Raw genomic sequence first — 17,747 nt, 5'->3', positions numbered from 1 at the left:
ATTGATTACATTTATTATGACATTTATTTGTAATTATTTTGTAATAAAATTGGTAGTGCATTTATTGTATTGTTTATGTAGCATTAATTTCATTTATTATGACATTAATTCGTAGGAAAATTCCAAATTTTCAACAAGTTTTAGAGAAATGCTACGTTCACAACATTTTTACAATAACTTCACAACCGTTTCATCCTGCATGGGCCTGGAGGTTCTTCTGGTCCAACATCCTTTTTTCTGCTCACTAATTGAATTAGGCCCCTCAGTAGCTACTTCAACCCCCTTCTCACACTTAGTTATTTTTCTTCTCCCCGCCTTCCCCTCCTTATTACTTAACTTGGGCTTTAACCAGCCCACAGCAAAACCTCCAGCCAGTCCATCCTTTATTTTAGCTTGTCCCTTTTCACGGATATCCTCCTTGCCCAAACTTAACGCTACATCCCTGCGTTTTTCCAAAATTGAATTTTCAATATCATCCACTTTCTCCACAGGATTTGACTTTGTTATCCCCATAGTAATTGCCTTATCAATATCTTCAATGATCACCTCAAAATCTGAAATAGGATTTGATACTTTTGAAATCCCTCCAATCTCAGAAGTTTCTAAATTTGATACTAATTGCTTCGCTGACCCTCCGATGTCTTCCCCTGCCGACACCATATTATTTTTCGACGATGACGCCTGCTTACTACCTGTCCTCGGTCTCCATGGTGTTAAGGTCCTATCCTTCCCCACATCTCGTTCTGATCTGTGCATTGATGGTTCTGAATCAAAACCCTTAACCTTAATAGTCTAACGCCTAGCCAGACTGAACTGAGGGGCTAGAGAGACAGGTTCAAACCCTCGCAGCAGTAGCGGAACGCCTTACTAAGCAGAATCATGACCTAGAGGAGTAGTTGTGCCAGAAGAACACAACGCTTAACACCCAGGAGGAGGACCAGGAAAGAACTAGTGCTGAAAGAAGGAACCAAGAGGGGCCGGAAGGCAGTAACGCCTCAAGCAGACAAGAGCAACAGGATACCAGCCGTCCATCCGCCACAAATACGACTCCCCCTCACATAGTCGCGGAGATGCAGATGATGAAGGAATGAATGGACTCCATGATGAACGCCTTCAGAGGACGGGTGTCTAGCGACCTCGATGACTTGGTCCATCGAACTGATTCACCATTCGCCGCATCCGTCACGTCGTTCCCCCTACCACCAAAGTTTCGTATGCCTCAGGTGGAAAGTTACGACGGATCTAAAGACCCCCTAGATTACCTGGAATCTTTCAAGACCCTGATGCACTTGCAAGGAGTGGTAAACGAGATTATATGCAAGGCTTTCCCCATTACTTTGAAGGGCCCTGCAAAGATTTGGTTCAACAGGTTGACGCCTAACTCCATTGGTACATTTAAGGAGTTGAGCACCCAGTTTGCCTTACACTTTATCGGGAGGCACAAGCATAAGAAGTCCACTGCATGCCTTGATGTCGCGGAAGCCTGAAGAGAAGCACACACAATGCTCTCTTTGATGGACAGAAACTAAATTGTTAGTTTCTGGTAGTAAACCTCGAATTCACGAGGAGTTCCTTGAATCCACAAGGTGATAGGTCTGGAATCCACCAGAGAATACAATAGACACAAGTCTAAATTTTTATTGATAATAAACTATGAAAAACGTTTACAGACTTAAGGGCCTATTTAAGGGCTCCTTAAAACTTGACAAACAAGAAAATATAATCTAAAATAACTCCTAATTGATACCTAACCATAACAGGAATCAAATTTGACCTAAAAAGCATTAAATGCACCTAAAAACAAGGAAATAAATCACCTAAACCTAAAATAACGTTTTTTTACATAACAATACCAAAAATAATAAATTACAATAATTAAATAGTAAATTGTGTCCTACATTAGACCCCTCCACTTGAAACAAACTCGTCCTCGAGTTCATCTTTGAAATCTGAATTCTCCAATGCCAAGAGAACAAATACTTTGAATACTTCATCTTCTTTGTCTTCTTGCCAAACTTGAAAGTCATTAATTGGGCAACCTGAACTTGTTCTCCCTTAATCTTCATGTAATTGACAATATTCACCAAATAAGAGTCAATGATCAAATCAAATCTTTCCACCCCAATAAAATCAATAAACTTTGTTTCGGTGTCTTCCAATAAAATAATAGGAGTTTGAATGTTGCAATCATCTAACTTGATTTCATTGAGATTGTTATTAACTTCCTCTATAATTTCTTCTTTAATGGTCTCTACTATCTCAACCTCAAGATCTTTCTCTATAATGGGGTCCTCATTAATCTCCTCCACAATCTTGATTTCAGGTTCTTCTTCTATAACAAGGCCTTCATTAATTTCCTCAAAAATCTTTATATTTTCTTCAAGAACGATATTTTCCTTAACATGCAATTCTTCCTTTAACAATGGAATATTTGGCTCTTCAAAATAATTCAAGTATGAACTTTTTGGCCAATAATAATCTTATATTGTATATGACAAGATTTCTTCACAATCCAAAGGATAAAATTTGATAGCAAGCATCTTTTTCATCCTTGGCCATGATCGAATTTTGTCTTTACCTTGCCGGATTCTATCAGATTGTACTCGTTCCCACCAACATAAGGCATACTTACTAAGTTTATACAAAGCAAGTCCAACTTTTCTCTCATAACAAATATTCTCATAGTCAAATAAATCCTCTAGATCAAGTAACCAATCAAGAAAATCTTCTTTTAAAAATAACCATTAAAACTTGCAATTCTCTTATAAGGTCTATATGAAATTTGCTTACCAATAGGTTATCTGTGAGTTATGTTTCCATTGCAGTTATCCCTATTGTTTCCATTCTTCAACGGCACCATCCTAGCATAGATATTTGTGAGTGCTTGTTGTACGTCACGTAATACTTGCTAAGTTATTCGTCGTTGTTGTGGTGGTGGTTATCGTCTCGCCAGTTAGCAATCAGACCACGGTAAGTCAACGCTCTGATACCAATTGATGTTGCGAAAGCCTGAAGAGAAGCACACACGATGCTCTCTTTGATGGACAGAAACTAAATTGTTAGTTCCTAGTAGTAAACCTCGAATCCACGAGGGGTTTCTTGAATCCACAAGGTGATAGGTCTGGAATCCCCCAGAGAACACAATAGACACAAGTCTAAATTTTTATTGATAATAAACTATGAAAAACGTTTACAGACTTAAGGGCCTATTTAAGTGCTCCTTTAAACTTGACAAACAAGAAAATATAATCTAAAATAACTCCTAATTGATACCTAACCATAACAGGAATCAAATTTGACCTAAAAAGCATTAAATGCACCTAAAAACAAGGAAATAAATCACCTAAACCTAAAATAACGTTTTCTTTACATAAAAATACCAAAAATAATAAATTACAATAATTAAATAGTAAATTGTGTCCTACATCATGCCTAATGAACATTAAGCAAAGGGAGGATGAGACCTTGAGGTCGTACATAGCTTGCTTTAACAAGGAGGCACTCTTAATTGATGAAGTTGACGATGAGATTCTTGTGGCCGCATTTACGAATGGGCTACGGAAGGGTAAGTTTTTGTTTTCCTTATACAAAAATGACCTAAAGACTATGCCAGATGTACTCTACAGGGCTACTAAGTACATGAACGCGGAAGATGTATTACTGGCTCGTAAAGAGAAGCCCAAGAAGAGAGAAAGACAGGAAGAACCTCGACTAGATAGGGGGCGAAAGGTAGCGAGGACACGAGATATAAGGGAGGATAGATGCTCGAAACCTGCCACTGGAAGATTCGCAAGCTTCACCCCGCTAAACACCCTAATTGACCAAGTCCTGATGCAGATCAAGGACGAAGGAGCCTTGACATTCCCTAGCAAGTTGAAGGAAGACCCTAGCAAAAGGTCTAGAGACAAGTACTGTCGTTTCCATCGTGACCACGGTCATGACACATCTGACTACTATGACTTAAAGTAGCAGATAGGGGCTCTTATTAAGCAAGGGAAGTTGCAAAGATTCATCAGTAAAGAGAGAACAGACCAGCCCTAAGAACCACCTGCCCGGAGAGAAAATAAGCACCATAGGCCACCTCTAGGAGATATAAGGATGATTATAGTGGGCATTGCAACTTCCAGTTCTTCCAAGAAGGTATGCAAGACCTACCTACGAATGGTTCAGAACGTCTAGTTGGTGGGGTACGTTCCAAAGATGGGAGCTCTGCCGATATCTTATACTATCTAGCATCCAGCAGATGAGGATAGGGAGAGAACGGTTAATTCCAACCAACGCACCACTCGTAGGATTCAAAGGAACAAAGGTGCATCCCCTAGGAGCAGTCACCTTGCCAGTAACGGTCGGTGATTACCCTCAGCAGATCACCAAGGATGTCACATTCCTGGTTGTTGATTGTTCATCTGCATACAATGCCATATTGGGTCGCCCTACTTTGAATTCATGGAAGGCCGTAACATCAACCTACCATTTGATGATTAAGTTTCCCACCGAGTACAGAATGGGAGAGGTAATAAGGGATCAAGTGGCGGCACGCGAATGCTACATTTCCATGCTAGAGATGGAGGATCATTTGCAAACAATGTGTATAGAAGAACAACAGATAATAGCAGAACTGGTGGAAGGGTTGGAAGAAGTACTCCTTGATGATTCTAGGTCGGAACGAACAATGAGGATAGGCACTTTGGCTAGCCCACTAGTATGTCAAGCACTCATGACGTTCCTAAGGGAAAACCAGGACGTGTTAGCCTGGAGTCATAAGGACATGCCAGGGATTGATCCGTTAATCATAATCCACAAGTTGAACGTATCACTCTCATTCTTTCCCGTCCGGTAGAAAAAGCGGGTGTTCGCATAGGAGCGGGACAAAGCTATAGCTGAGGAGGTTTACAAATTACTAAAAACAAACTTCATACGAGAAGTGTACTACCTCGATTGACTGGCGAACGTGGTGATGGTCAAGAAAGCCAATGAAAAGTGGAGGATGTGCGTAAATTTCACGAACCTAAATATTTTTTTATAATTGCCCATTCCTTACTTAGAGATTGATAATATGACAGGATTTATGGATGATGTTATGATCAGTTGACAAAATTCCTCTCTCATTGATGATACTTCGATAACATCAATTTTTTTTTTTTTTAATTTTGCGGTGTCCTAGGGAGAATGATAAGAACAAAGTTCTTCTCGGGATAGGTGGTGGACATTATGCACCTTGGCATATGGACATAGTTCTGTAAGTTATAGTCATCCAACAACTTTTATCTTCATTGGCTCTTGTTTTGATGGTACAGTATATATTTGCATCAATTTGTTTGATCATTTTGCACCATAATATGATTTTTATTACTGAGAACTCTTCCCACCCCACCCCCCCTTTTTTTTTTGGCTTAGTTTTTTGAGAACTCATTTAGTCTAACTGTTATTATGCCTTTTGGATGAATGTGTTGACAATTGGCATAGAGAAATAGGTTTTGTCTACTCTAGCAATAAGCCGTCTCACTGTTTCAAATTATAGGAAATATGGTGTGTGGGTGGGCCACCTACTATCTGGATATTCCTTGCCAATGAAAGACCCAAACCTGTAAAAAGTAGAAACAGATTCAAAAGAAATTGGTGGGATTTGGAAAGAATCAATTAAAGCTTCATTTGAGTGTACATATCAACTAATTTTTTGCAATTAAAAAAAAAATAGTAGTATTGGGTAATCTCAATTTGAAAAGGGTAAGATTTTTTTTCATTTGCATTTTAAACAGTTGCTTTTTCACAGACTTTTTCTTTGCTTTTGGAAAGAGCAAAAAAAAAAGAAAAAAAAAATTGGTATCTAGGATGGATAAGCCAAGCACTGGTGAAAAGAAAAATAGTGTAGCTGGCTCAAAAAAAAAAAAAAAAAGGTTTTAAACTATTGTGCTAAAATCTGATACCTATGAAAAGTTTCTACCTTATATGATATGCAGTGGACTATTTTTTTGACAATAGCTTTTGTTTGTTTGTGATCCATTTCATTATGGTTTTAAACAAAAGATTATGGCATTTTCCAGGAATTGGTGGTGGAGATAAGAGAACTTGAGAAGCAAAAAGGTGAACTTGAAGCTGCATTGAAAAAGGATTTTTTTTTTTCCTCCTCCTTCCTGTCATATTGTTACTTCTAAAATGCAAAAGAATACTTTAAGGTATAAGGTCATCTTCCATATTGTCCAATTTGAATTTGATTCTGGATGTTCTTTAATTTTTCTTTTGTAGATAGGCATTTGCCATCTGGCCAGGGAAAAAAAAAAAAAAAAAAAACTATAGCTGTGTTTTTAAAACACAACTATAACCAAATTCAAATTCAAATTAAAAAAAAAAAAAAAGGTTATAAAAACACGGCTATAGCCAAATTCAAAAAAAAAAAAAAAAAAAAAAAAAAAAAAAAAAAAAAAGGCTATAGACCGAAACATCCTATAGCCACATTTTTTAGGAGCTATAGCCGCGTTTTTAAAACGAGGCTATAGAACCTTTTTTTTTTTTTTTTGGTAGTGTTGGGTAAGTAAGTATCCCACGTACATGGACAAGTGATACAATTACTACAAATTTATTAAAAAATAAACCTTAAAAACTTATGTGTCAGTTAAATATTGTATATTATAATTTAATTTGATTTGGTAAGGCACTAGATTTCTATCACAACATCTCTACACACCAACTGAACTTGGTACTTAATAATGAAAAAATAAAGTTGTAGAAAATGAAAATGCAATGGAAAATATACATAGGTTTTTTTTTAATATGTAAACCCTCTATGCTTGGAGAGGAAGAAAACAACAGGTTCAAGCTAGTCGAATATTCTACTATTTTTTTAAAATGATTAAAATGGACAAAGAGAGAAGGTGGGAAGGCTTCCATCATAGCAAGAGAGAGATGGCTTCTAATTGTAAATTCCTCTTACTTGTGTCATTTTTCTTATAGTGGTGGTGTTAACATGTGTCATTTTTCTATTGGGTAATTAAGGTGATGCCTCCCCATTGAAAAATGACAAGGTAGTGTTTTGGCAAAATAGGAAAATATGTATATGGAGCTTCTATGCATAGGCGCGCTTGTACTTGTATTGCATGTAGTGCCGCTGCTTTGAAAGATGGTACTCTGTTTTGATATGGTCAAAACCTATTGCATGCATGTATGATAAATCTATATAAAATTTATTGTTGCAAATGTAGTGGCCTCCTTATTATTTTTTCATATCTTGGATAAGTGGTGACGACGGATTGGCCCATCTTTTTTTCCATTCTGACACCTCTTGCACAAATACAAAATATAAATATAAATCAAAATTTAATTTATTATACTATTGATGTGGCACCAATTACATTCATTATGACATTAATTAATTTGTAAGTATCTTGTAATTAGAATTGGTAGTGCAAATTTATTTATTATATTGTTAATGTAGCACCATTTAAATTCATTTGACATTAATTTGTAGCAGCAATTATGCTCAAGGGTTCTCAAGTCCTGATCAACAAACTTAGGATACTTCTTGTTGTCCATAGTGCTAGCCTGCAATCTCCGCTGTTAAGGAGAAAGACTTATTGTGCTCCTTGTTATTAACCCAATTTTCCTTATCTCAACTCATTTTTCCTTTACACATTGAGTTCCTCCACCTCCTCACTCCATTCTTGCTACAAGGAATGCTTCTCAGAATATAAATCATCTGTACTATGTTTTGTGTTCAACTTTATGTTTTGCCAATCACAATTTGTCATGGGTTTGTTTTTTTTTCCATTTTAAATTTTGGCTATTATATAAAAAACAGAAATGCTAACGGATGCCCTTAGGGCAGTGGTTAACGATCCATATAAAGAAAGTTTTCATAGGAAAAAAAAAAAATAATTAATGTTTTGATAGTTTTTTTCATTTTTTATAAAAGTAATGTCAAAACTTTCCTAAAATGGATTGTTAACCATTGCTCTACGGACATTTATTAGCATGACCCTATAAAGAAAATTAAACAAATACATGATACAGAGGATTTGTATTCTGCTTCGCAACGTGTTCATATGTTATGTCGTCTTGACATCCATTATTTCTTGGCCACCGTTGCTGTCGTAGACTCCAGACCTTCATTGTTGTCCATACGTATGCCAACGTCACCTTTTCCTTGCTCACAACCACACACCTATTGCTATTGGGTAGGGTAATTAAGTTCTACATCACCGGTCACCTTGCATAACCAACTATCTCACATCTATTACAAAACTCAGGTAGCTTATAAAATTAAGTCTGAAGACCAATAAAAGTTAGAGAAGTTAGGCAAGGTGACAAGCTTACGCCGCAGAAATGCAAACACAAATCAGGAGAGGATACCCATTTAGCAGCCCATGCATGCATGCAAAGGCCTCTTCAACCTAGCGAGCTAGTAGGGAGATACGCTTTGGTAGGAATGGGAGGAGATATCTCAAGACCGATAAAACTTAGAGAAGTCAAGAGAAAGAAATGGTTTAAAACATCATTCTCTTAACTAATCTTGCACAAGATAACTCCCCTCCTATGTGGCTTTAAGCAAACATAAAAGGAAACATAAACAGGCAGTCAATCTTTGTCTCCATCCCAAAATCACTTAGACCCCTGTTTGGTTCAGCTTATTTTCATCCTAAAACATAATGTACAATTTCTTTTTAAAGCCTTGCTTTTTTTTAGGTAGATTTTTTGGGCAAAATATGCCATCAAAAATAAGCTATACGAAACGAACATTTATCCTCCTTTTTTCTTTTTTCTTTTTTAATTATAAGTTACACACGCACCACTACCAGCGGGTATTGAACCATCAATACTGGCTTATTAGCAAAATCAAATTTCCCAAAATGAATACACAAATAGATTACCATTTCTCAAACAAAACTACCAAACTATATATAGTAATGAAACATTGCAATCACAATTCACAAGCAAAACTCTAGACTCTTACATGTAACCTCTATTTATAAGTGAAAAAAATCTTTTTAAAAAATATATATAATTTAAACAATTGAAGCTAGGAAAAAAAAAACAAAAAACATATTAAAAAGAACAAATTTTGATACAAACACAAAACCATAAATCTCTAGCATCCAATTCCTCCAAACCAAACCAATTAAACTAATTTCAAATCCCTAGCTTTCCAATCAAACACACAAATGCGCACACACACAAAAAATTAATTCAAAAAGAATTCAAAAATTCAGGTCGGGTTTAGTAGTAAAATATGTTTGGAGAGAAAGAAAGTTCTCTCTGTGTGTAATTGTAACACAAAAGGAAACTGATCTTATCTAACAGAATTCCTAACAACCTGTCCATGTGGCTGTACACTACTTAGTGCAACTAATTACATAGTTACAAGATAAAAAGCTATTAGTAGGAGCGAATGAAATAGGTTGAAATTCTCTCAAAAAATAAAAACAAGAAGTCCTCAATAAATAAACGACTTGTAGCTTAAGAAACTTTCATCTGTATATGACCTATAGTTTATGCAAATCAATCTCAATTGGACTTGACCTATATACGTCATCTTTGACAAATACTGAATTATCTAGCTGTTTGACAAGTTGCTTTTTCTTTCTCGAGAGGTTTTAACGTTTATCTCTCGCTATTGTATAAATATATAAATCCATGCATCCTGGTCAAATTAACTAGCCAAATTAATAAACCACAGTCCACTGGGGCGTTGCATCTTATAATTTGAATAGCTGCCTATATATGAAACCTCCTTCCAAAGTTTTGGTCTGTCATCAGAGGAAATTGATGTCCATAGTACAGACTTCAGCCCAAATCATTGGCATCTCACGGCTTGAAGGGCGTGTTATATATTATTGCTGACAAGCAACTAATTTTGGCACTTGAAAGCATATAAATCGAAAGAAGTTGTAAATGTTTTTCTTCAATTTCATTGTAAAGACCAAGTAAAACCTTTGGTATATGATTTTTTTTTGCTGAAATGAAGTCATTCATTAACAGTGTATTTGTATAAAGAATTTTAAGCCGGGATTTGGTCGCATTATGGGATTTCAAATTACGGTATAAAAAAATTCTTGTTTGGGTTTCCAAATCCCACCTAAAACTAAAATACCTCACCAGAGATAATCAAAACCTTACACAGTGGCCGAAAAGCCTTACATCCAAAACCAAACCACCCTGGCTCACGGCTGGAGCTCACCTAAATTGCCATGATCAATAACATTAATAAAGAATAAAAAACAACTCGGAATCGCATTATCTATGGTGACTAGCTAGATTCATCCCAATAATCAAGATATTCAAGAAATCATTGTAAAGCACATGCATATATACACGATAAAGAAAAACTTCATTCATTGAGATTTCCAAGTGTAATCAATCCAATTTCAGTAAGAACTCAACAGCATCAAAACAAGGCTTACAGAAACAGTTGAATCAGAAACAATTTCTCATAAAGAAGTGGAAAAAGAATCCGATGCTCTTATGGATTTAAATGTAGTTACAAGAAATCAAGCCATTAATATGTTGTACCTAGCTAGCTAGCTATCTATCTATCCTACAAATCATGATATACGTACAAACAGAATTCACATACTGAAAAACGAAACGATGATAAGCAAGTTGCATGAGGAATGATGGAACAAAGATTGAATCTTGGACCTCTGGAAGGGCAACATATAAGCTGACGGCAAAGAGGGTATGAATGAAATATTCACATTAGTCCTCGAATTGCTATGCTAAGAAACAACAAAATACTCTTTCTTTTAAATTTAAAAAAAAAAAAAAAAATGCACACACATGTACACGATGTACACGATGATTATGTATATATATATATACAATGAGACCGGATCTAATAACTGTATAATTACAGTTCCTTAAATCACAGAACTAATCCCTCAAATCAGGGAATCTGTTAAGCATTACAACAGACTTTCCCGCCTAAACATAACTACCTCTAAGGCTCTAGGAGTGACAGCATGGCATATGATCATTAAACCAAACGGTGTCATCTGAAGGTCTCTGTTTTAAGCTTTGAATTAAAGTAGCTGTTAACTAGCCGTTGGTGTAGAATTGGGAAGTAGCTTTAGCTTGACTGTAGGCTGTGATTTAGACTGTGATTGAGCCTTAGTCTCAACATCCCCCCTCAATCACAAGGCTGAATCAGCCGAGAGTTTGCCACGAAAAAAGATAAATGGAGGCCCAGGTAAAGGCTTAGTGAGAATATCAGCATAATTATCCTTACTAGAAATGAATTTAACCCCCAAATCACGCCTTACAACCTTTTCTCAGACAAAATGATAACCAACCTCAATGTGCTTGGTCCTGGAATGAAAAACTGGATTTGAAGCCAAGGCACTAACTGAGATATTATCACACTGAAGGACTGGAATATGATGAAGGAACAAATTAAGCTCCTTGAACAAGGTACGAAGCTAGGACAACTCAACAGCTTTTGAGGCCAAAGCACGATATTCCGCCTCTGTGGAAGAAGGAGAAAAGGTGGACTGTTTCTTGGAGGACCATGAGATGGGATTGGAACCAAGGAAGACCAACAAACCAGTTGTGGATTTCTTATCAGAAGGGTTTCTAGCCCAGTTTGCATCTGAGAAGGCTGATAGAGTAAGGGGACCTGGAGAGAGATGGATGCCAAAGTGTAAAGTACCTCTAACATAGCGTAGGACACGCTTTGCAACCTCCAAATGAGCAATGGTATGATGTTGCATAAACTGACACAACTGATTGACACTAAAGGCCAAATTAGGACAAGTGAAAGTCAGGTATTGCAATGCCCCAACCATGCTTCTGTACTTAGATGGATTAGGTAAGCAAGTGCCACTGTAAGGGGTAAGCCTGGTGGAAGAACAGGAAGGAGTCTTAGTAGGCTTTGCATTCTCCATGTGAAATCTATAGAGAATATCAGAGGCATACTTAGACTAACATAAAGTGAGACCAAACTTTGAAGGCACAATCTGGATCCCAAGAAAATAGGAAAGAGCACCAAGATCTTTCGATTCAAAGGAATGTCTCAGAGCTGCAACCAGATGTGAAATCTGAGGAGGATCATTCCCAGTAATAATAATATCATCCACATAGACAAAGAGATAGATGGGGATGTGAGAATTGTGATAAATGAAAAGGGATGAATCTACCAAAGAGGCAATGAAGCCCAAATGAAGAAGCTGAGAAGTAAAACGTTCAAACCAAGCTCTGGGGGCCTGTTTGAGGCCATAAAGAGACTTGTGCAATCTACAAACATGCTGGGGAAATCAAGAATCAACATAACCCTGTGGCTATTGCATATACACTTCCTCTTGAAGAATACCATGAAGAAAAGCATTTGAAATATCCAACTGTCTAAGAGGCCATCTGAAGCTCACTACAATAGACAAAATCAATCTGACAGTTGCTGGTTTCACTACTGGACTAAAAGTCTCAGTATAATCAATCCCAACCTGTTGATGAAACCCTTTGGCAACCAATCTTGCTTTATATCGAGCAATGGTGCCATCACTATTCAACTTCAACTTGTAGACCCATTTGCTTCCAGCCAAATTCACACCAGGTTTAGTAGGAACCAAGGACCTAGTTTGTTGTCTTTGTAAGGCAGCAAATTCATCATCCATGGCTTTAATCCATTGAGGATATTGGGATGCTATTTTATAGGATGGAGGTTCAGTGTATGTGTAGTCAAGCATGGCCTTGTAACAAAGCTTAGGTTTGGTAATACCATTCTTGGATCTTGTTGTCATAGGATGTGTATTGGTGGCAGGAGGTAGGGTAGTGATAACAGTGTCAGTGGATATAGGGATATGAGGTGTTAGAAAGGTCTGTGAGAAGGTAGTGGATGGAGGTTGTATGGGAGAGGTATCTAGGTTGGATAAGTGAACAGGAGCTGTATCAGTATGGGTATAGGACTAGGAGGAGCAACAACGGTGTCAGATTGGAGTGAGCTAACTGGATGACTAGAAGCAGGAGGCCTATAAGGACCCAGCACAGAAAGTAGATTGGTAGAGTGAAGATAGAGGAGATTAGAGAACCAAGTATCATGTGAAGGCTTTGAAATGTTAGCAGCAGATTTTGAGGCAATAAAAGACACAAAGGGAAATTTAGATTCGTTGAATAAAACATGTCTAGAAGTATACAAGTGATTAGTGGTGAAGTCTAGACACAAATAACCTTTGGAAACAGTAGAATAACCAAGGAAAAGACATTCTTTAGTCCTGTTTTCTAGCTTGTGATGTGTATAAGGTCTAAGCAAGGGATAGCAAGCACAACCAAAGATTTTGAGATGTGTCAAATCTGGATGGTGACCATACAATTTGTACCAAGGTGAGACAAGACCAAGAGTAGTTGTGGGAAGAAGATTAATAAGACTCATAGTAGTTTGAACAGCAAAGGACAATACTGAGAGGGTAAAGAAGCTTGGAAAATGAGTGTAATGGTGGTTTCTATCAAATGTCTGTGTTTCCTCTCTACTAGGCCATTCTATTGAGGAGTGTATGGACATGAAAGTTGACGAACAATCCCATGAGATGCAAGATAAGAAGTGAATTCTTTTGAAACATATTCACCCTCACCATTAGATCTTAGAGTCTTAATGGTGGTTGAGAATTGATTTTCAACCATAGCTTTAAAAACGAGGAACTTAGAATAAACCTCAGATTTGTTATTTAGCAAAAACAACCAAGTAAAACGAGTGAAATGATCAACAAAGAGTACATAATACTTGAAGCCATTAATAGAATTTTGAGGTGCAGGACCTTATAGATTTGTGTGAACAAGCTCAAAAGGTGAAGTTGCAATAAATTTAGAAACAGGAAAAGGAAGCTTATGCATCTTGCCATGAAGACAATGTGTACAAGTATTTACAAGAGGCATACACTTATTAACAGACAGAGATTTATTGGGAAAAAGTAAACTAAGAACATGGTTATTAGGATGCCCAAGTCTGCTGTGCCATAGAAGCCAGCTAGGATCGTGTGTGAAAACTGAGTTGCAAAGTTTAGGAGAAAGAAGCAACCGAGATGCTTTGTGAGGGTAAATTGGATACACCCCACCTTCACTCTTGCCCTTGTAGAGCACTTTCCCCATGGCTAAAGCCTGGATAGATAAGATGCTTTCATCAAAATAACTCCAGCAATTGTTATCTTGACATAGTTTGTGGATAGATGCAAGATTAGAAGCAATGGAAGGAACTCTTAGGACATTGTGAAGATGAATGACAGAATTTTGTGAAGGAATAAGTGAATTACCTATATGTGAGATAGGTAGGTTTTGCCCATTCCCCACTATGAGATGCTCGTGTCCATTGTAAGGTTTTGGAAAAGAGAGATGATTAAGGCTGGAGGTGACATGATCAGTGGCTGCACTGTCTGCAAGCCAAGGTTGATTTTGTGCAATCATTGAATTGGATGAAGTAGCCATTGCTGCCAATTTTGTTGGTGGATGTTTACCTTGATAGGCATAATCAATCCTATGATAGCAGTCTATAGCTATGTGACCAACTTTACTGCAAATCTAACAAATAGGTCTCTCTGACCTTGAACCTGATGCTTGATTTGGTGAAAAATGATGTGGGGAAAACTGATTTGGAGTAGGACCTCTGCCTCTACCTCAATTAGAATTCCCTTTGCCTCTACCTCTATTGGAAGATTGATTGTAGGAATTATAGACATTGTTATTAACTGCCTTTTCTTTTATATATATATATTAATTATTTCAAGAAGCCTAAATTACAAACTACACTCCTAAAGTTTAAAGTTATGTGAATTTTACATTTTGAAATTTCAAATTTTGAATTATAGCTCATGAAGTTCTATTCTATTTGTATCAACAGCTCATTTATCCATTTTTTAGGATGTAAAATTTAATCACCTCCAAACTTTAGGAGTGTAGTTTGCAATTTAGTATTTATAAATATTCACAATTTGTATTGTATGGTTATTCACTTATTCTTGAAATGGGGTCCATGTCATTGCCCAAGTATACAAAATATTCACATTACTCCTCGAAATGCATATGCAAAGAAAGAACAAAATACTTTTTCTTTTAAATCAATTACTTTAAAAGATATTTCCTATTTATGCAAAAAAAAAAAAAAAAAAAATTTAAAAGGGTATAAAAGTAAGAATACCAAACTCATGGGAAAATGACTTTCATTTTCTTCAACCTCCCATTTATGAAACTTTCTTAGTAAAATCGTATTTGAATTATCTTATTGATGCGGGAGACGCAAGAAGATTATTATTTAGTATTATTTATGTTTGCAAGTCAATTGTATTTTTATATTTTAGGTCCTATTAGTTTATTGGGCTATTAGTATTTTAATTTAGAAGCAAGGTTATTTTTGTAATAAGGCAATTAGGATTTCCTAGCCAATTAGAACTAGGGTTTAGCCATCCTTTATAAGCAACCTATTGTACTCCTTGAGAGATAGTTGATATTTTGATGAATAAAAACAATGGCCGTTTGTTTTCTTTGGTCTGGTGCTGACTCCAGGTCTACCCTAAGTGCTGACTCCTAGTTGTTTCCCCGCTTGGTGCTGACTCCAAGCCAAGCCTAGGTGCCGACTCCTAGGTCATATCCCTTTATTTTTTTGTTGTTTTAATTTTGTTTTGGTTGTCCTGCGTCACTTATCTTCCTCACAAATTTTCATTCCTTGTTGCTCTAACCTTCCTATTCAAAAGAAAAAAATAAAAAAATAAAAAAACCTTCCTATTTTATGGAACTTACATGCAATTTTCTATATCTTTTTTAGTCATGTATGTAAGAATTCTTTCTGATGCCTATCACTAAATTATATTGCTATGGAGCATTTAAATGTAGAATTTTTGCATTTGGGGGTAATTTTCTCTAAATCTTGCCATATGTAGTTCAATTTTGTAAATTGCATCATCCACCATTGTTGAAGCAGGGTAATAAGTTCAAAATCAAATTTCAAACATGAGAAAAGAAAAGTGTATAGGAGGGCCTTTTGGTATATTCAAGATTAGAAAGAGCATTTGCATCAATTTGTGCAAATATTTATGTCTATTTTAACATAAAAACAATTTTTTTTTTTTTTTTTTTTTGTATTTTACATAACTACTTTTCAAAAACATCCACATAAGATGATCTATTTTATACCATAATTCATTTAAATATTATTTCTTTATCAATTTTTATTACTCTATGTGTGTATGAGTAAATAAGTATTTAAAAATAGATTTGCATGAAAATAGCAACCATGTATATTTACACAATTATTGTAGCTCATTTTATATTTTACATAAACATTGATTGATGTGAGTGATTTTTGGAGTTTAATGTACAAAATTTACCTCTTATGCTATTATATGTTGACTGATGTGAGACTAATAGCCTATATATATATATATATATATATATATATATTCTTTTCTTTTCTTTTCTTGTCTAAGGTATATATTTTGTTTCACTAATAACTTAAGAAAGAAAAAATGTCTAAATTAGTTTTATATATATGATTAAAGATATATGATCCTAATCCTATATTGTGTATCAAGTATCTCTTGTTTTTCTTATCATTTAATTTGAGTGTCAGTTAGCTTAGTTTTCTTACCATTGTGGGTGACTAGTTGGTTTTTGTGTGTGTGTGTGTGTGTGTTGTGTCAAGTGTTGGTCGCTAACAGCTCGTTTGGGAGGAGAGAAAAGAATAGAATGAAAAGGAATAGAAAAAAAAAAAAATTAGAATATTCTTCTCTTTCCTTTTTTTGGGAGTTTTAATGAAGGGAATGAAAATTTCATTCTCTTATTTGAGAGTTTAAGTGGGAGGGAATGAAATGGGTAGGAGGGATCACTCATTCCTCTCTATTCCCTCAAACCCTCAAACTTTCATACCCCCCAAATTTGGAAGGAATTGGAGGAAATGAATTAGATTTAATGAATTTTTTTTATTGAAACTCCCAAAATGTTCTTATATATTCATCATTTTATTTTAAAATAGGGTCTAATAATAATACTATTATAAAATTATTCTATTAATTTCCTTCTATGTTATTCCCAAATAAGGTTACTTACCTTTTATCATTTTCCATTCCTTTATTTTAAAACATCCAAGCAAGATTACTAATTCCATTCCATTAAAAAAAAAAAAATTCATTCATTTTCCTTGCTTATATACATTCAATTCAATTCCATTCTTTTATGATCATTCAATTCAATTCCATTTCATTCTTTTATGAACTTTCAAACGAATGCTAAGACTCCGTTTGGTTAGGAGGATGGAAGCGTGAGATGAAAGAAATTATATATATATATATATATATATATATAAAGTAATTTTTAATTTGGTATTTTGCACATTTTTGTGTGAATATATTTTGCACATAATAAAAGAGATACTAAAGGAGGCAATTTACTAATAGTGAAATTAATTAAGCATTTGTGGTTAAAAGGGGACTATTTATAAAAATATGAATCCAAAACCTAAAGATCAATGATTATTATTAGTTATTATTATTATTGTTATTTTTACAAAAGTGAATTCTTATGTTGAATATCCAAATTCAAACTTTTTAATTATTTACATGAATTCGCCACTTATTTTATTAAACCAGACAAATAAGGAAACTACAATGTAAAAAATGCATCATTTCATTGATAGATAAGTATTTAATTTACATCTTATTGAATATAAAAAATAAAAAATTACTTGGCCTAGGTCCTAAATACAATTTAGGAAATGTAAATGGTTTTTGCTCAGGCTGTGTTTGGTTCGCGTAAAATCATTTCCGGAAAATATTCTATTTTCC

This window comes from Quercus lobata, chromosome 12, assembly GCF_001633185.2.
Source record: "Quercus lobata isolate SW786 chromosome 12, ValleyOak3.0 Primary Assembly, whole genome shotgun sequence".
Taxonomy (NCBI): domain Eukaryota; kingdom Viridiplantae; phylum Streptophyta; class Magnoliopsida; order Fagales; family Fagaceae; genus Quercus; species Quercus lobata.
This window is presented reverse-complemented; position numbering follows the sequence as displayed.